Source organism: Pteropus medius, unplaced genomic scaffold (assembly GCF_902729225.1).
Source record: "Pteropus medius unplaced genomic scaffold, Ma_sr-lr_union100, whole genome shotgun sequence".
NCBI lineage: Eukaryota > Metazoa > Chordata > Mammalia > Chiroptera > Pteropodidae > Pteropus > Pteropus medius.
Genome location: NW_024345601.1, coordinates 5,548,575 through 5,569,256, shown reverse-complemented (window position 1 = coordinate 5,569,256; position 20,682 = coordinate 5,548,575). Strand labels below are relative to the sequence as shown.

General features: G+C 36.1%; 1 pseudogene; it reads right to left on the bottom strand.

Annotated features, from left to right (window-relative positions):
- Positions 1-5,672: 5,672 nt before the first annotated feature.
- On the bottom strand, positions 5,673-19,551 carry LOC120611968 (uncharacterized; annotated as a pseudogene).
- Positions 19,552-20,682: the final 1,131 nt, after the last annotated feature.

Sequence of the window (20,682 nt, the reverse complement as noted above, 5' to 3'; positions counted from 1 at the left end):
CATCCAATTCTAAACCTGCTTACCTTGCCTCTCCATTTCTTCCTGTGGAAGCCACAGTAAAGGCTCTTTCCCACGGTTCTCTCTCTCTCCTTCTCTGCCTATGACCAACTTCATTTTTTCTTCTTTGGTCCCCCATGATGTGACATGTCACCTCCTCTTAGGAACTGTGAGTAGTAAACTATCTTTTCAATGACAATTGTCTCCTGATATGTTGTCGTTTCTATGTCTCAAATTTTCCATTAATATACTATAATTTAAAACAAGCCTCTAGATATTGGAGCCAGGCTTTACTTTCTTCGGGATGTTTAAAGATATTTATCTTAGTGATTGATCATGCTGATGGGACAGCTCTGTCACTGATCATTTTATCACTATACAAACATGTTTAAAGTAATCTGTGGTGAGTTATATTTTTCAAAGATGGTGCAACACTATCTTTCATATAACATGCTCTTTCCACTTATTTTCTCCCCTGAATCTTGTGGCAGAACTAAAGCATAATAGCAAGGCTAGGTAATAAAAGGCAGTATAGCTTCTGCCTAGTTCTTTTGTGGAACATTCACTCCAAAAACCCATCTACCATACTGTGAATGAGCTCAAGTAGCCCATGCAGAAGACTATGTGCAGAGTAACTAAAGCTTTCAGCCCACCACCTTGGCTGAGCTCCCAGCCAACAGAAAGAACCACTTTGTCAGCCCCATGAGTGTGCCATCTTGGAATCGAATCCTACTGTCCCCAGGTGAGCTATCCCAGATGAAGCTGAGTGGAGCAGAGGTGAGCAGTCCTTGCTGAGCTCTGCCAAAATTGTAGATTCATGAGCTCAATAATATTTGTTGTTTTAAGTCACTGAGCTTTGGGGGTAGTTTATAATGTAGCATTATATAACTGAAAAGCCACCCCATCAGAAAGTCTCCTTTCAGCCCACACTAAAATATACCCGAAGTTTATGGAAACTGCCAGCATATCTGGGCCTGGGGCTGAGGCAGATTTGCTAAATCGGAAACGCAGTCCCAGAGATTCTGATTTAGTTTGTGGTGGATCCTAATGAGCATCCAGATGATCCTAATTTGCTTGCACCTAGAACAATTACATTAGAAACTGTGAGGTTGGGACTTGGACATCTGTATATTTTCAAACTCCTCAGGTGGCTCAAATGTATAGCCAAAGATGAGAAACTTGTAACTAAAAAAAGTCAGAGCAGTGCTTATCAAACTTTAGTATGCATACCAATCACCAGGGGATCTTGTTAACAATGTAAATTATGATTTAATAATCCTGAAGTGGGATCCCAGGTCTATCTATCTAGTTTTCATGGGATGCTGATGCTGCTGGTCCCAGGACCACACATGGAGAAGCTTGGAATTAAAGCACTCATGAAAGAGTGAAGCAGAACTATCTAGGTAAAGTGTCCACTGAGGTATTAGGATCTGCCTGAGAGCCTCTCATTGACCCTAGGGTAAGAAGGAGCAGGAATTGATGAGGGGCTAGAGAATTCAGTGTTTGTCAACTCAGAGGCTGCAGTGAATGGCCTCCTGGCTTCTGGGTTTAGAATCAAATAAAAACATCCCCATCATCTAGCACTAGGCTAGAGTCTATGATAATCTTAAATGAGCCAGGATATGATCTGCTGCAGGGGGCATTTAGGGAATTATACCTGTGAGTTCTGTGGTCCATATAGACTTTCTATGAGGGAGGAACTGGTCAAAGCCACAGAGCTGGGCCTCCAGCTACTGATGTCTCTTCACTGGTAACCTCACTGAGAATCTTGGACTGAGAGGCTGGAAAACAGCTGCTTTCAAGTTCCAACAGCATCCAAAGAATGCCTGAGTAAATGGCCCTGTTTAGTTTTGCTCCAGGCTACGGATTAGAAGGCAAGTTGTTTTTTCCACAATGTCTTCAATTCCAGAGGAGCAAGAATCCAGATCAAAGTAAGTAATATTATCCACCAGGGTCCAGGTTATGACTCAGAGCTCAAACCAGCTTGTGGCCTATTTTTGTTGTTGTTGTTGTTTGTTTGTTTGTTTTTTAAATGGTCCATAAGTGAAGACTGAGTTTACATTTATAAAGTTTATTAAATAAATAAATAAATAAATAAATAAATAAATATGACTAACAAAAACCAAAGTTGACTATATGACAGAGACTATACGTGATCCACAAAGCCTAAAATATTTATTATCTAGCCCTTTACTGAAAATGTTTGGTAAGCTCTGTTCTAGATTAAAAACTAATGCCTTTCTCAACTGTCTTCCCTGCCACTAAAAGAACAGGAATCCTCCAGGCATATTTTTTTCAGGAGTAAACAGGAGATCTACCCATGAGAATTCTGAAATAATAACCGAACACACCATCATCCCTAAGTAATCTAGAAATAGAGATCTAGGAGAGAATAATTTCTGTTCTTTAAATGAAGAGGAAGCAAGAAGTGAATGCCTTTCATCATAATACAATTTTGTATTTCTCAGTTCTTTTGTACATTCACTTTTCTTTACTCCTCTATTTTATAGTTCCTGTTTCCTCCTTCCTATTCTTCTGACATTTTAATTCAGGAAGCTCAGTTTTCTTTTTTATGCTGAAGCAATCATTTCTTTAAGAGGGAAAAAGAAATGAGGGAAAAGTACTCTTTAACAAAATTAGGTCTCTTCCTATGAAACTTTGTCCTGAAGAAGAGAAGGATCCAGGAAACCAATTTTATCAATCAGGATAAACTAGCTATTATAACAAATATCCCCCAATTGATCATGGCTCACCACAGTGGAAATTTTTTTTTTGTTCATGAAAAATCAAATGTGGATGTTTCCAGTCAGACACTGTCTTCCTTGTCTGAGCAGTGTTTCAGGAATTTAGCATCCTTCTAGCTTGAGCACTGACAGTCTCAGGACATCGTGGAAAGGGTAGGGGGAAAGCATGAAGAAAGCACACCAGATACCCACCTAGGCTAGGTTGTGACATATATCACTTTTCCTCACATTCCATTGGCCAAAATGAGTCTCATGGCCCCACCTAATTGCAAGAGAGCCTGGGAAATGTAGTTTCTGGCTGGACAAATTTCATAATCTAATGTGTGAAAGAAGCCAAACATAAAATAGTAAATCTGGCATGATTTCATTTATATAAAGTTTAAAAATAGGTAAAACTAATTCTATTCTATTAGAAGTTTGGATGGTGGTTACTGTTAGGTGGGTAGTGAATGGAAGGGACATGGGGGCCTTCTGGAGTTCTCATGTTCTTTTTCTTGAGTTGGTTTCTGAGGACATAGGTGTGTTCATTTTGTGAATACCCACTAGGCTGTGTTCTTAAGACTTTTGCACTTGTCTTTTTGTTGTACTTTATTTAAAAATTTTATATGTAAAAAAGCGATACTAGACAGAATGTTTGGGAAATAAAGAGAAAAATTAACCCCTAAACTCACTTTTAACTCTTTTACCATGTGTAAGTTACTTTATTTCTCTTAACCTCAGGTTTATCATGTGAAGTGAAGTAATAATAGTTAAAAGTGAAGTAATAATAGTTACCTTGCTTGGATTTTATTGAAGATGATGGGGTCATGGAAGCAGCGCCTAGAGTACATTATAAAAGAGACTCTCAGATGCTAGAGCCAGGCCATCTCTGTATAGAAGATGGTTGGGACAACACTACCAAGGTTCTGCACAGCCAGAAAGGGAGGTAAGAATGAAGGGAATTCGAGGCAAATTTCTTTTGTAAGAATATTAACTCTGAAGACTTCAAGGATGACTCAGATTATGTAAGGATGCTAATAATCTATGGGGAGAGAAATATATAGCACATAGAAATAACAACTATAATATAAGAAAGTTTATAATATTATACTTCATATTTTATTTCACTTATGTGAGTTTAATTATGCACATTTGGCAAATATACACACGCAGAGAGCTCAGGAAGGGAGCATGGGTTAGAAGGTGTGCATCATCTGTTCCCAACTCCCTCTCAGCTCTCTATGTGACAAGTGTAATTCCAATGCTTAAAGAAATAATAATTTCCATACCACACAGCCCCTAAGTGCACACCAACGACTATATTTCAATCACTCATGGCCAGGTGGTAGTGGTGAAATGGGCATCACTGTCTGGTGTATGTATTAAAACCTACAGAATTAGTGGATGAGAGAAAGTTCTATAGGAACTTTCAGCCATTAAGTGACAAAGAATTACAGAATTAGAATAGCACCTTTTTGCAACTGCTAATGAACTAATGGATCTTGGCATTGAACATCAATGGGTGCTAACATCACAAGAATAGACAACCAGACATATGTGCCTACTGACAGAAGAATTCAACACTATCTATGAAGTTCGTCTCAAAAAAATCAAACCTATCTGTGATCAAACCTTTAGATAAAAAAACAAAAACAAAAACACAATTTACAGGAAATACAAGGGATAAAGGGACATTTTAAATTACACCACAGGGATGAAATCAACAAAATTCAGATGGTGACAAACTCTACATGAGCAAACAACCCAATTTCTTCAACAAATAAATCACAAGGGCAAAAAAAGGGAAAGAATAAAAGGGAGGCTGTAGATTAAAAAAAAATCAAAGACATCAATAAACTACCATGTGTGGACCTTATTTGGTTCCTCATTAAAAATGTTTTTAAAAAGGTTATGACATTTATGAGATAATTGGAAATTCGAACATTGTCTGGATGTTCAATGATGCTAGGAAATCATTCATTTTTCTTTGTGTTTGAAATGGTATTGTCATATTAAAAATAAGCCTATCTTTTAAAGAGGCACTCTGAAAGCTATATAGATGAATGATATTCAGACATGTGTCAGAATGGCATGTCATATGAAATGATATGGCAGACACGTGTTTGAAAATTTTATGGAAGGGGAGAAAGTGGATGACAGTGTGGGCGGGAATGGTGGTGGTTGAGTGATGGATACATAGGAGTATGGTTCATTGTTCTATTGGGATGTTTTTGTATTGGTTCAAAATTCTTTTAAAAACCACTTTCTATATATTTATTTTAAAATGTGCATTTAGGGCAAATGGTTTTGAAAAAGTATAAAAATATTTTATGTATTAATCCAACTTTAATATTTACATGGTCCCTTAAAGGATTTCTTCAAAAATATATTTCAACAACCTCTACGATATTCTTAAAAGTCAGAACATTTAAGATTTTCTAATAGAAAAATTTTAATATTCACCTACAAAAAAATAATGAAACTGGAACTGACATCACTAATATTTTAAAATATAAGTATGTCCCAGCTATGCTATACCCATATAAGAAAAATCTTCATCACTAAACTATAATAATCCTAAGTGGTGGCATTTCATTTAAGAATAAAGCACAGAAAGGTTTTATAAAAGAAAACATATCATTATTAAAAAGTTGAATTCTTCAAACAAAAATCCTATATCTGAGGTTTAATTTCATACTACCAAGTTTCCATATGTACTTTGTAAACATACACTCATTATAGATGATCAACTTAAATAAAACCAGTTATCACTAAAAAAGGGAGAGAATAAAAAAAATTTCAGTGCAAAAAAATGCATACTAACTAAAGTTATCAACTGACAACTTTAATATAAAAATCACAACTTAAATCCCATTATATAAAGTAATCCTGTAAAAACTTTAAATAAGTTTAAAATAAAAAGCTTTACAACAGTATCAAATTTTCCTTTTGTTAGTATTCTCTAATAAAAACTTTGTTTTGATTAGCTTTTATGATCATCAAGAGATGCTGATTTGAAGTTAAATAGTGCTATTGCTATTAGAGGACTTATTTCTTTATTTTTTACATCTTGAAGTTGTCTACTACAAATGAAGTTCTTGTAGAGGCCAAGGGTGCATCACTTGTAGCTTTTCACTGGGTAACAAAGACGCAGTATTGAAGCAAAAATTGAAGTTTTAGCAGCGATGGCCTTGGTCCAAGACAGAGAAAAAGGTGGTTTCCTACTCAGAGAGCCTTTGTTGTTTTTCTTATTATCGTTGGCAGAAATGAAATTTTTCCTAGCTTTGAACTTAGAATTTTAATTTCTGATGTTGGAGCAACTGATTGGTCTACTACAGGTTTTAGAACAAAATCTGGGGTTTTTATAAGGACACTAGGATCAATATTTGAATCTATTCCAGATAAACTGAGCTTAAAGGAATCTTTCTTAATCTGAGAATTGTCTGTATCAATCATTCCTGCAATCAAATCTGAAAGTGACAAATCCTCAAGGTCTCTTGTAGGAGAAGCTTTATGAAATGCCAAATATCATAGAGATCCTGTTAATTTTGATACCAGTCAAAGATTGATATTGATTTGCTAGTTGTGACAGGGGAAAGGATCCCAAACTTAGATCTGTGAAACTGGCAGGTGACTGGTTACAAAGATCAGGTAAAGTAAAACATTGGCTTGGATTGTTTTCTCTGTGGTCCTGAAACAGTTCAGTTAGGAATGAACTTTCATACTGGCAAAACTGCAAATTCTTATTTTTTGAAATGTAATTCTTTGAGCTTTGTTCAACTGAAGAAACACCACCAAGTTCAGTCATTTTATAAGCATTTAAATCATCAAGGGCCATGTTTTCCAATGAGCTACTCAGGAGCAAAGAATTATTTAAATTTCCTAAACTGTATTGTATTGTAATGTCTTATAAATCAAGTAAATTAATTATTTTGAATAAATAAAGAGTTATTAGGTGTTGTGTTCTTTATCATTAATGATTTTTAAATCTGGTATTCTTTGAATGCAGAATCATCTTTGGAAACATTCAGAAACAAGATCTTTACGAATCAGTATCTAGACTCTTTAAAAGTGGACTTTCTAAACTATCTGTAGATGATAATCTCGTTGATGGCTGACTTTTATAATGATCTCCTGGCATATCATCAATCTAGGTCAGCTAGTGATAGCTCTTTCGTTAACTTACATGATTTTAGTTTCTTTTTACCTGTGGTCTGTCAAGTTGTTTTTTTTGTTTTTGTTTTTGTTTTTGTTTTTTTAATGGAGTAAATAGTGACTTGGTACAAATGAGAAATTATGATAAATCCATGTTTTACTACTAGACTGGAAAAATCAAATGGTTTGTTACTGCAGTCCTAACGCTTTGCAGACTGTGGACAAGACTCTTGAACATTATCAGCTGAAACTTCAGAGTAAGATAATAAGACTCCTTAATTTTTGCTATCTTTTCTGTAGTAATTGCTCCCTCACTCTTGACCTTCAAATTCTGCATTTTATTTTGTTCCAGGACCAATGACAAAGACTTCTGCACATCAAACTTGTTCTTCAGAATTTCTTCGGTCAATACGTCATCTGGCACAGCATCTCCAAGTACATCTCTTGTGTGATCAAAGCATGAATAAAGACGAGCTTGACCAGTTCCACTTAGCTGATGGTTCAAAAGAGAATTGGAGAATTCTTTCAGATCTTCCTAATCATAGTCTTCTACAGACTCAACAACCTGTTTGTCATGTTGTGAGTAAATAAACTGAGTAGCTGTTGATGGTGAAATACAATAATCATCCTCTACAGACTGGCCATAGAGATCATCATCTTCAAAATCTTCACTGTAGGTATAGCCTCTAACATTTTGATGCCAGGCCTTGGCAATGGAGAGGACACTAGCCACAGCCCCTTGAAAAACACCCACTCAGATAATGATAAGTTGCCAACTGCGGCCTGGGGAACATCTGTAAGCCATCTTGGCTCCTAGCAGGCCTCTGCCTCAAAAATCTTTATAATGAAAAGTAAAAAAACAAAAAAAAACACACAAAAAACTTTAAAACCTTATAATATGGTGTCAGTATCTAGGAAGAAAATCCTGTAGACAATAATGGTGCACGCATTTTCAGGAAGTGCTTTAATGCCAATGCCCTTGGCACAAAAGATAATATCAATACCATCTCTGGTAAAATGGAGACCTAAGTGATTCAGAATTAAACTCCAAATGTGAAGAAGTCTTAAGAATACTTTAAACAATCTTATCTGTATTTTTCCTGTATACTTTCCTTTTTTATTGCATGAGAATGATAGATGATAAAAAAAACATGTGCTTAAATGAATCTAATACATTACAGGGATAAAAAAACTTCAATAGGGCTAAAAAAATTACTTTAAAATAAACAATTCTAACTGATAGAATACATCATTTCTGAATGGGTATTGGTGGGGTTTTTTCCTTGAGTGATACATAAAATGATGGTACGCTATTACTAACTTTTTAGTTTTGATGAAATACAAAACTTTTCCTAGTTGTCTAGATGATTTGTTCAACTGTCAGATGGGGGAAAGTGATTGGTTTAATGGGTTAATTGAAAAATGTTTCTTTGCTATTCTTACTTGGCACTTTAATAGTTTTTAAAGGATTCCTTTTTCTGGTTACTGATTTGAGTATATAAAATTCTCCTACTCAAAGTCTGCTCAAGACAGGAAAGTTCTGGGAGACTCTATGGTGACAACCTTGGTGGCAGCTTTTATGTAGATGCTTATCATCTCTCTTGCTTAACCACTTAGAATAGAAGAAAATATAAGAAAAAGATTCTTGGTGTCAGCTAAGAATTCCCATTCTATAGAGATAAGTTTACAGTGTATATATTAGTTACAACAGAAATATGGGGGTACTATCCTAGCTAGTGGGAGACAAATGGCTGTAGGAGCTGGCAAGAACTTTAGAGGTCATCTGATTAGAGGTCATTGTAATTTTACAGGTGAGGAAAATAATGCTCAGATTCTCCAAGGTTAAACAGTAAGCTGAACCATCGCTAGAAAGTGGGTCTCCTGGATTCTAAGATTCTGTGCTAAAAGAATAAGCTTCTAAAGTTCTCTAGAAGCATATCCTAAGATGCCTATTCTTGTGAAAGTGATTTGTTGGGGAAGAGCTCTCAGGAGAAAGGAAGCGAGGAGAGCAGGAGAGGATAGGAAATAAAAACTAAGCAAAGATGTGGTTTCAGGTACAGATAAGATTTAGCCTCATCCCAAGGGAAGTGCTGGAGCACAGATTCACTACAGATTTGATCTGACCTTGAGGCAAGAACGCTGGCCTTTTGAACCCTGTGTCAGCCATTCACTGTGGGAAGCTGAGGATTGGGCAGCCATGATGCCCTTTTGTTATTGGCTAAATTATGTCTCCCCTAAATTTTTATGTTGAAGTCTTAATCTTCAGTACCTCAGAAAGTGACTGTATTTGCAGAGAAGGTATTTAAAGAGATAACTAAGTTAAAAAGAGGTCATTAGGGTGAGTTCTAATGTAACTGGTGTCATTATAAAGAGAGGGAATTTGGACACAGACACACACAGAGAGAAGACTATGGAAGACTCCAGAAGATGATTTTTTACAAGCCAAGGAGAGAGGTCTCAAAATAAAACCAATGTTGTCAACACCTTGATCTCAGACTTCTAGCCTCCAGAATTTAAGGAGATAAATTTCTGTTATTTAAGCTACCTAGTCTGTGGTAGTTTGTTATGTCAGTCTGGGAAAATAAATGTACCTTTGACCAAGGGCAGTTTTCTGGAGAAGGGAGCACCTGTGCATGGTATTATCCAACAATACTCCCAGCAGCCGGGGGGCAGATGCCCTGGTTGGCAAAGGGGTTGGCAAAGAGTTCCACTGTCTAAAGTTGTGGAGTAGTAACAAGGGATCTCTTAAGAGAGTTTTCTGTAAACTTTTAGAAATCGGCAAGTATTTAGCTTCTACTACGAGTTGTTCTCAGAGGATACAAAGGGAAAAGGGGAGAGGGAGATGAATTACTTGATTGCTGTGATCTTGCAGCATGATGCTTTCAGTTTTTTCCCAAAGCAGAAATGGAAAGAAGATGGAGCATGACGTGAAGCAGAGGAGGGGAAAAGCGTATGGTTTTTTTTCTTAATTAGGAAGTAGCAGAACCTGCTGGGTAGGGAGGGGCTTCTAGAACAATCTGCTACCTCTCTTCAGATCACAAATTAAAGTATGAATCAAGATTCGGGAAAAACATGGCTGCTAACACTGACAGGGACTGAAACTGAGAGTGGCAAGTGTGATTAAATATCTACCAGAAAATAAAAACGCATTTTTAAAGCTTTTATAAAGTAGGGATCCAAGAGACTTAGACACCACCTACTGGAAACCAAAAGGAAAGTGCCTTCTTTGCAATAGGCTAAAGAGAGACCTTTATAAAATAAATCTTCTTTCTGGAAAAAAATCAGAATACATTTCCATTAATGCCCAGGTGGAGAAATAGTCCATTAAACACCATGAACAACCAAGATGACAAGACATCTCAGAAAGAAAGAGAAAAATCTCCAGAAAATAAGCTTACAGACATAGAAATATGCGACTTAAATGACAGAGAATTCAAGATAGTACCTCTGAAAAGACTCAATGAAATCCAAAACAATTCAAATCAACAATTTCAGGAATTGAAAAAACAACTAGATGAGCAGAGCAAGGAGATTGAAACCCTCAAAAAGAACCAAATAGAACTTCTGGACATGAAGAACACACTGCAAGAGTTGAAAAATAAAATAGCAAGCTTGGGAAATAGAGTTGACCAAATGGAGGAAAGGATCAGTGATATTGAAGACAGTAATCTAGGAATAAATCAGAAGGAAGAAGAGAGAAACCGAAGAATGAAAAATAATGAAAGAGAAATTCAAGGACTAGCTGATACCATCAGGAAAGGAAACATAAGAAAATGGACATTATCGAAGGCAAAGAAAAGGAACAGGGATTAGAAAGCATTTTCAGACAAATTGTTGATGAGAATTTTCCAAAGACAGGGAATGAGCTAGAACTTGGAATTCAAGAAGTCAACAGAACACCCAATTATCTCAACCCAAAAAGGCCTTTACCAAGACACATTGTATTAAAATTATCAAAAATCAGCGACAAAGACAGAATTCTCAAGGCAGCCAGGGAGGAAAAAAACCGGTAACTTATAAAGGTAAACCCATTAGATTATCCTTGGACTTCTCAGCCCAAACCTTATAAGCCAGAAAGGAATGGAATCTATAGTTAAGCTATTAAGTTAAAGGAACTACCAGCCTAGAATAATGTATCTAGCTAAGCTCTCCTTTAGATATGAAGGAGAAATTAAGACTTTTCCAGACATACAAAAATTGAGGGAATTCTCCACTATGAGGTTTGCACTACGGGAAATATTGAAGGAGGTTAGCTTACTTAAAACAAAATGATGAAAACAAAAACAAACAAACAAACAAACAAAACATAATTAGGAGTAAAGAGACTATTAGGCAAATAGAAGCAGAGGAGTGCAACCCTTACTAAGAACAGGGCATTATAAGCTTAAATAATAAGAAGAGAATTGTTATAACAAGATAGTGATGAACGTTCAGCATACATAGGAACAAAATGAGATAACAATGACTGAAAACGGGGGTATTCAAAGATCCAAATTCACAAAGGGGAATGGAGATAAGGCATGCACAGAAGAAAATGGACGACAGTGTATATATATAACTATCCTTCACATATTCATAATGGTAAGCACATGCCAAAGATTCAGAACCGAAGTATATAACATAAAACAAGAAGGACCAGAGGGAAAACCCACAAAAGACAACCAAAATAAAGAAAACAGAAGCACAAGGACAAAGAAGCAATGGAAACACTGAGCTACCAGAAAGCAAAAGATAAAATAGGTATAAGAAGACCTCAGATTTCAATAATCACCCTAAATGTAAATGGACTGAACTCACCAATAAAATGGCAGAGTTGCAGAATGGATCAAAAAACAAAACCCAACCATATGCTGCCTCCAGGAGACACATCTCAACTCCAAAGACAAATATAGTGAAAGGGTGGACAACGATATTTCAAGAAAATGGCATTCAGAGAAAAGCGGGAGTAGCGGCACTAATATCGGATGAAATAGACTTCAAAATAAAAAAGGTAAAGAAAGATACTGAGGGACACTTCATAATGATAAAGGGAATCATGCACCAAGAAGACATAATACTTATTAATATCTATGCTCCCAATCAGGGGGCCTCAAAATATGTAAAGCAATTACTAATAGAACTAAAGGGAGAAACAGACCAAAACAATATCATAGTAGGGGACCTAAATATCCCACTGTCAGATATAGACAGATCATCCAAACAAAAAATCAATAAGGAAATAACATCCTTAAATGACACATTAGACCAACTGGACATAATTGACATTTACAGAGCCTTCCATCCCAAAACAGCTTCTTATACATTCTTCTCTAGTGCACATGGAACATTCTCAAGGATTGACCACCTACTGGGACACAGAGATAGCCTCAACAAATATAAGAGAGTAGAAATTATACCAACCATATTCTCTGATCATAATGCTTTGAAACTGGAGATCAACTGCAAAAAGAAATCAGGAAGAACCACAAATACATGGAGATTAAACAACATGTTACTGAAGAATAACTGGGTCAGAGAAGAAATAAAAACAGAGATAAAGAGATACATAGAAATCAATGAAAATGATAGTACAACATATCAAAACTTTTGGGACACGACAAAAGTGGTCATAAGAGGAAAGTTTATATCATTACAGGCCTATCTCCAAAAATAAGAATGAGCCCAAATAAACAACTTAATGCTTCATCTTAAAAAACTTGAAAAAGAAGAACAAATGAAGTCTAAAGTCAGAAGAAGGAAAAAAATCATCAAAATTTCAGAAATAAATGAAATTGTAAACAAAAAAAATGATAGAAAAATTAAATGCAACAAAGAGCTGGTTCTTTGACAAGGTTAATAAAATCGACAAACCCCTGGCTAGACTCACTAAAGAAAAAAGAGAAAGGACACAAATAAACAAAATCAGGGATGAAAGAGGGGAAATTACAACTGAGATCGCAGAAATACAAAGGATCCTAAAAGAATACTATGAAAAATATATAATACCAAATGTAATAACCTAGAAGAAATGGACCAGTACTTAGAAAAATGCAACCTTCTTAGACTGAATCACGAAGAACTGGAAAATCCAAATAGACCAATCAGCAGTATGGAAATTGAAACAGTCATCAAAAACCTACCAAAAAGTAAAAGTTCAGGACCAGATGGCTTCACCAGTGAATTCTACCAAACTTTCAAAGAAGATTTAATACCTATTCTCCTCAAACTCTTTCAAAAAATTGAAGAAGAAATACTCACCAACATATTTTATGAGGCCAATATTACTCTGATACCAATACCTGGTAAAGATAACCCAAAAAGAGAAAACTACAGACCAATATCTCTCATGAACAAAGATGCAAAAATCCTAAATAAGATACTAGCAAACAAAATATAGTAACATATTAAAAAGATTATACACCACGATCAAGTGGGCTTTATCCCAGAGGCACAGGGATGGTTCAACATACGCAAATCAATTAATGTAATACACCATATAAACAAATTAAAAAATAAGAATCGTGATCACATCAATAGATGCAGAAAAAGCCTTCGACAAGATACAGCATCCATTTATGATCAAAATACTTCACAAAATTGATATAGAAGGAAAGTATCTTAACATAATAAAGGCCATACATGACGAACCCTCAGCTAACATTATACTGAATGGTGAAAAACTAAAAACCTTCCCTCTAAGATCAGGAACAAGGCAAAGCTGTCTAATATGGCCACTGTTATTCAATATAACATTGGAGGTCCTAGCGAGTGCAATCAGGCAAGAGAAAGATATAAAAGGCATCCAAATAGGAAATGAAGAAGTCAAACTGTCACTATTTACAGATGACATGATTCTCTATATAGGAAACCCTAAAGACTCCACAAGAACACTCCTAGAAACAATAAGCAAATACAGTAAAGTCTCTGGATATAAAATCAGTGTTCAAATATCCATAGCTTTCCTATACTCTAATAATGAAGTGTCAGAAAAAGAAGTGGAAAAAAATAACTCCTTTTGCAATTGCAACAAAAAGAATAAAATATCTAAGAATAAATTTAACAAAATATGTGAAAGACCTATATAATGAAAACTACAAGACCCTATTAAAAGAAATCAAAGAAGATACAAAGAAATGGAAAAAATATTTCGTGTTCTTGGATTGGAAGAATCAACATAGTTAAAATGATCATGTTACCCAAAGCATTATACAGATTTAATGCAATCCCCATCAAAATCTCATTAGCATTTTTTAAAGAAATAGAACAAAAAATCACCATATTTGTATGGAAGCACAAAAGACCCCAAATTGCAAAAAAACATCCTGAGAAAAAAAGTGAGGCTGGAGACATCACTCTGCCTGACTTCAAATTATCCTACAAAGCGACAGTAATCAAAACAGCATGGTATTGGCAGCAAAACAGACACACTGACCAGTGGAACAGAATCAAGAGTCCGGAAGTAAATCCATATTTATATAGGCAATTAATTATTGACAAAGAAGCCAAAAACATACAGTGGAGAAAGGAAAGCCTCTTCAATTAATGGTGCTGGGAAAACTGGAAAGCTGCCTGCAAAAGAATGAAACTAGACTGTTGTCTACCACCACACACCAAAATTAACTCAAAATGGATTAAGGACCTGGAACAATAAGACCTGAAATAATAAAATGCATAGAAGAAAACACGGGAAGTAAGCTCAAGGACCTTGGACTTAAAGAAAATTTTATGAATTTGACCTCAAAAGCAAGGAAGTAAAAGCTAAAATAAATGACTGTGACTACATCAAACTAAAAAGCTTTTGCTCAGCAAAAGAAATCATCAACATGGTAAAGAGAGAACCATCCAAATGGGAAAATATATTTGCAAACAACACCTCCGATAAAGGCCTAATTTCCAAAATATACAAAGAACTCATACAACTCAATAACAACAACAACAACAACAAAACAAATGATTCAATCAAAAAATGGGTAGAGGACTTGAACAGACACTTCTCCCTAGAAGACAAATGGCCAACAAATATATGAAAAGATGCTCAACATCGCTAGCTATTAGGGAAATGCAAATCAAAACCACAATGAAATACCATGTCACACCTGTTAGAATAGCTCTAATCAACAGGACAAGTAATAACAAATGTTGGAGAGGATGCGGAGAAAAAGGAACCCTCATACACTACTGACGGGACTGCAAGTTGGTACAGCCACTATGGAAAACAGTATGGAGATTCCTCAAAAAACTGAGAATTAACCTACCATATGATCCGGCAATCCGTCTACTGAGTATTTACCCCAAAGACTTGAAAACTCATATCCAAAAAGATATTTGCACACCAATGTTCATAGCAGTATTATTCACAGTGGCCAGGACATGGAAGCAACCGAAGTATCCTACCATAAATGATTGGCTAAGGAAGCTGTGGTACATATATACAATGGAATATTACTCAGCCATAAGAAGAGAAGAAATACTGCCATTTGCGACAACATGGATGGACTTCGAGATAATCATGCTAAGCAAAATAAACCAGACAGAAAATGTTGAAAATCACATGATATCACTTATATGTGGGATATAAACCTAAAAGCAACAAATGAGCAGAACAAACAAACAGAGTCTCATGGACACGGACTACAGACTAATGGTTACCAGAGGACTATAGACTAGTGGTTACTAGTGGGGTGGGAGAGGAGGAGGCAGGTAGATGGGGTAAAAGAGGTCAAATATAGGGGGCTGGGAGAGGGTGAAGTGGGTAAAGGGGATCAAATATATGGTAGCTGAAGGAAACTGGACTTTGAGTGGTAAACACACAGTAGAATAAATAGATGTCAAATGATAATGTACACCTGAAAATTATATAATTGTATTGACCAATGTTACCCCAATAAACTTAATTTAAAAAATAAATAAATAAAAATAATAAAGTATGAATCATATTAACGGCGTGAGTTGGGCATTATGGGACAGACTGCCTTTCCTCATTACCATAATCCACTCTTTCTCCTAATGTTTTTACCACATTTTTTACTCTTTCCTGCTGAGTGAGAAATTTTAAAGAAGGCAAATTAAATTATAGCTGAGGTTTATCAAGTTGATATTTCCACCCACTCGATTTCTGTACTTAATAAAGTGAAGGAAAGGTTATTGATTACAAAACTTCTGCAAGACACTTTATGAGCATGGCAGTGAAACATAATTCTTAATAGTCAGAAAGTTGGCTCCTTTAAACCTGCAGTATGATTTTCATCAGGAAACAAAACTCACCTTTTCAAGAATTTACTTCATTTTACTTTCCACCAGCTGTATTAAATTGCTACTAAGCAAGAAAAATTCCTTCCATAATTTAGATAGCATATTTTTGGACAAGATGCAACAAGGAAGCTTTCATCATCTGATATAACAAGACCATCATAAAAGAAAAAACAGTTATGCTGCCTGAGTGAGGAAGAATGCTAAATGGTTACACTAAACATAGTCTTTCTATGTGTGAACAAAAGAGGCAGAATTCTAAGACTTTTCCTGCATGAACAGAGGCAAATCTATTGTAAAGCAAATAAAACTTAAGCTTGGGGGCCCCTCACTTACATGCTTATTTCCAAGACTCTGTACCTAATTTTTGTGTTCATTAAAGTTTTCTATCCCTTCTTCTAAAATGAACCCCCAAACTGAATTATCGCCAGGCTCCCCAAATCTGGAACTGTCCCATATTGGATATAATTTTGCCAAAATAAATTATTGTGGGTGAGACACCTGGACTAAATAGCTGATAGAGGGCTCCACACCATAGTCACTATCAGCTATTTAGCTGGTATATATCATAGATCCATTTGGGCAGCCATGTGAAGATAGAATTTTATGAATACTTAGTCTATCTGTTGACTAGTGTTTCTCAACTGAGGGCAATTTTGCTTTCCAGGGGACATTTGGTAAAGTCTGGAGACATTTTTGATCACTATGACTGAAGGGATGTTATTGGCATCTAGTGGGTAGAGAGAGGCCAGGGATACTGCTAAACATCCCACAATGCACAGGAAAGCTCTGTGGAACAGCGAATCATCTGATTCCAAATGTTAGTGGTGTCACAGTTGAGAAACCCTGCTGTAGACAGTAGAGGTTAAGATTCTGGCATTGCAGTTCATAGATCTGAACTCAGGCTTCTCCACTTGTTGGATCTTGAAGCCTTAGTTTCCTCATCTGAAAATGGGGATAATATTAGCATCTATCTCACAGGGTTGTTAAGAGGGTTATATGAGGTAACAGAGGTAAGATGCTTAGCACAGTACTTACCCTATAGTGCTCATAAAGTACTGGCCATTCTTGCTATCATTATTTTATATCCTAATATTTTGTATACTTTGAACAATAATAAATCTTTCCTTTTTCCAAGCATTAACCTCTAAGGACTCAAATTATTTAAAATAAGAAGGAATTCGATAGTACTTAAACTTGGCTCAAAGGAGTACAAGGATTTAGTAACAATGTTCATTTTCAATCCAGAAGTTTCTATGAGGGGTGGGGCAGGAGGAGCCAGTAAGTGGAGATAGAAATCCCTAGCTCTAATGTAAATAGATCACCCGAATTTTACCTGTTTTATTTTTGCTTTGGGTAGGGATTTTTTAAAACTTTGAAAAATCATGCAACTAAAAGGCTCATTCCAACTAAAACACTTTATGGTTACATGATAATTTTAAATACTTTCAACATCTGTAAGCACAAACAAATGTCTGGAGCATTTGGGCAAGACACAAGATATTGAGGGACATCTTTTTCCATGGAACTTTAACAAGTTTTTATGTAAAACATAAAAATCCAGAGAGAAAAAAGATCTTATTAAAATTGAATCTGGAAGGGGTATTCTTTATCTGGATTTTCTCACTCTTCGCCCAAATTTTGACTCTTATCTTTGTACAGGAATCACTGTATCCAGGTATCCATGTAGAAACACACATGCAATGGTTCACTGACACATGAATTATTGTCTGGTATGAGAAATCTGTGCCTTATGTTGAGAAAACATGCATGTTACTAAATAGAAAGATCTTACAGATTCTGATAAGCATCTCCAGTCTTTAATCAGGTCATGCTCTGGGGCTGAGCTGAACTCTCTTGTGCATTTCTCAGCCTCACAGATCTGGTCTGCTCTGAAACATCTGCTCTGTGTTGCTTATCATCTGTGTTGGGGTTATGCCTGTGGCTCTAGGAAAAACTAACTGTATAGATGCTGACACAGCTCTGTGTCTGCTTCATCTTTGGATGGACAACAAATCCTCTCTGGAGTTGCATGTTTTCAGTGTGCAATGTTCTAAAGACACTCTGCTGGGAACAATTTCTTCTATCTGAAGACTTAACAGAAAAGAACCATACCTTTGAGCAGAACTTGACACCTCCTGGGAAGTAACATTAAATATCTTCCCAGCCACACTGGCTCAGGGTGTCCTGGTTATTGGTCTAATGCACCATATCTGCAGGTGGCTTGTTCTTCATATTCGTAGGACTGTAGTGACAATACAAATGGAGGCCCTCAGCCTTTGGTCTACCCCTTTTTCTTCTTCCCCTGATCCAATCCCACATAGAAAGGGACCTTGTGCCCACATCCATGGAAACTCCAACCTACAAGTCTAAGCTCTATCCATATCCTCCTTTTATGCCTAGGGGTGCATAACATAACAGTCACTTTTGAGAGGAAAGACCAAGGGAACTTCTCCATACAGACCTTGAAACTGGGTTTAGTGTTGTTTGGGCAAGAAATTACAGGGTCTCAAAGTCTGAATGGAGGGATAGGGTTTGTAGGTAGGCATGTCCCCTGAGCCTTGCATATACCCACTCTGTGGAGAGGGTACACCTGGAAAGAGGCCAGACTAAAGCCTTTTAAATCACAAGGCCCAGGACAATGGATCTTGCCCTGGTCTAAGGATGGTACTGCATTCCAAAAATGAAATTATGTTGTACTTACTTTCTGCTTCTTACTTTACTCATTCAATAGCACTACAAGGAAATCCTTACATGGCATCTGGTATAGCTCTAATTTGTACTTTTTTCCATGCCTGTATGATATTTCATCATGTAGATGTATCATAATATAGCCAGCCATTTTTCTATTAATAAACATTGACATTATATTCATTTTTTAGCTGTGGATAATGCTTCTGTAAATGTAAGTATTTACATGGTGTGTGTTATTACTTTGGGATGTATTTCCAGGAATGGAACCAGTACATCAAGAATATATAATGTAAACTCTAATGGATGCTGCCAAATGGTCAATAGACATATGAAAAGATGCAAATTCACTAGTTATCTGGGAAATGCAAATTAACCTAACAGAGAAACATTATACCCTTCATATTGGAAAACTGTAAAAAAGAGCTATAACATCAATATAACTTTAGGGAGAAGCACAATCTCATACCTTGCTGATGGAAATATGAAGTGCACCCAGCCTTCCTGGAAGGCAGTTTAAAGTTTATTTATAGAGTCACAAAAATAAAACAGAAGTCCCTCATCTTTTCATGTTTTTTCCACTTTTGTGAACTAATACATACACGATGAAACTATGAATGCACTCCCTTATAGATTATCCTCTCCACTCACAGGGAGTGGAATAGAAAGTCTGGAGAATCATGGACCTTGTGTACCTGCAGCAGACCTCATGCAGGCTCTTGGAAACTTGTCTCTGGCTGTGGCTGATGTTGTCCATGCTGGACACAGAGGAATAAAATGAAAAGTGAGGGGCTATTGAGGAATGAGGACTTGGCAGTTAAGCTCTGAGGAAAGCCCGCCTTTCTTTGGTTTAGCAAGTTTTCTGTACAAAAATTCCCACATTAGGCTACCTCCAAAGTCTCTCTCTGGACATTTAGAAGCCCATGACTTTTTTCCAGAGGACTCTTTCCGGCTGACTGAGAAATTTCTAGCCATAATTTAACACTGTCCTGTGTTTTCCTCTGGGTCAAACAGGCTTCAAACTTTGGAACACCCTTTCCCCTTTTCTAGAAATGCTATTGATTTTCAGCACGGTTGATAAAACACAGAGATAAAAGGCTCAATTTTCTTTTTTTATAGTAGATATGGCTAATTAACTATAAATGTCAAGTATCCACAACTTAATTAATTCCAGTTTATTTAACTACTATAATTAGATTTTTTCCCAAACAAAGCAACAGTCTGTTTTTGAAGATCATAGAATAATAGTGCAATGAACAAGGCTCAAAAGATCTGTTTTGGGATGAAAAGTAACTGATGGCTGGTGCCTGTGGGGGAAATAACCACTCAAATAAAAAAATAATTGGCAAGCTGATTAATAGAGTTTGTTTTAAATGTATACTTAATGCATCTTTGATTAATAGCATCAACAAGCACTTGAAATTAAACCTTTAAAATTTTTAGAGACTTTTCATTATAATGAGAAGATTAAAAAAAATCCAACTGCAGTTTGAGTCAGATGAACCAACAAGATGCCAGAATTTCAATTAGTAAGAAACATTTCTTTTGCTTCAGAGAAAGCAATTTAAATGGGCATGTTCTATTATATAAGTCAAGTTCTTCAGGACATAATATGGATAGAGAGATTTTTAATCAAGGAAGGGTTAACTTGTTTACCTTAAAAAATAAAAAAGCTTTAGAAAGTTTCAAGAGGCTGGTAGAGGCTTCTGATGGCTGGAAAGGGGGTTTTCAGGGACATTTGAAAGGAGGTAAAAGAAGGGGAGACCTGAGCTATATGGATGGCAGCAGCAAGAATCTGCAAAAAGAAGGAAGAAGCCCCCAAGAAGTGAGTGTAATCAAAGAACTTGGAAACAGAGATGTCTGTTATTCGGTTTTAATTAGTTTGTTT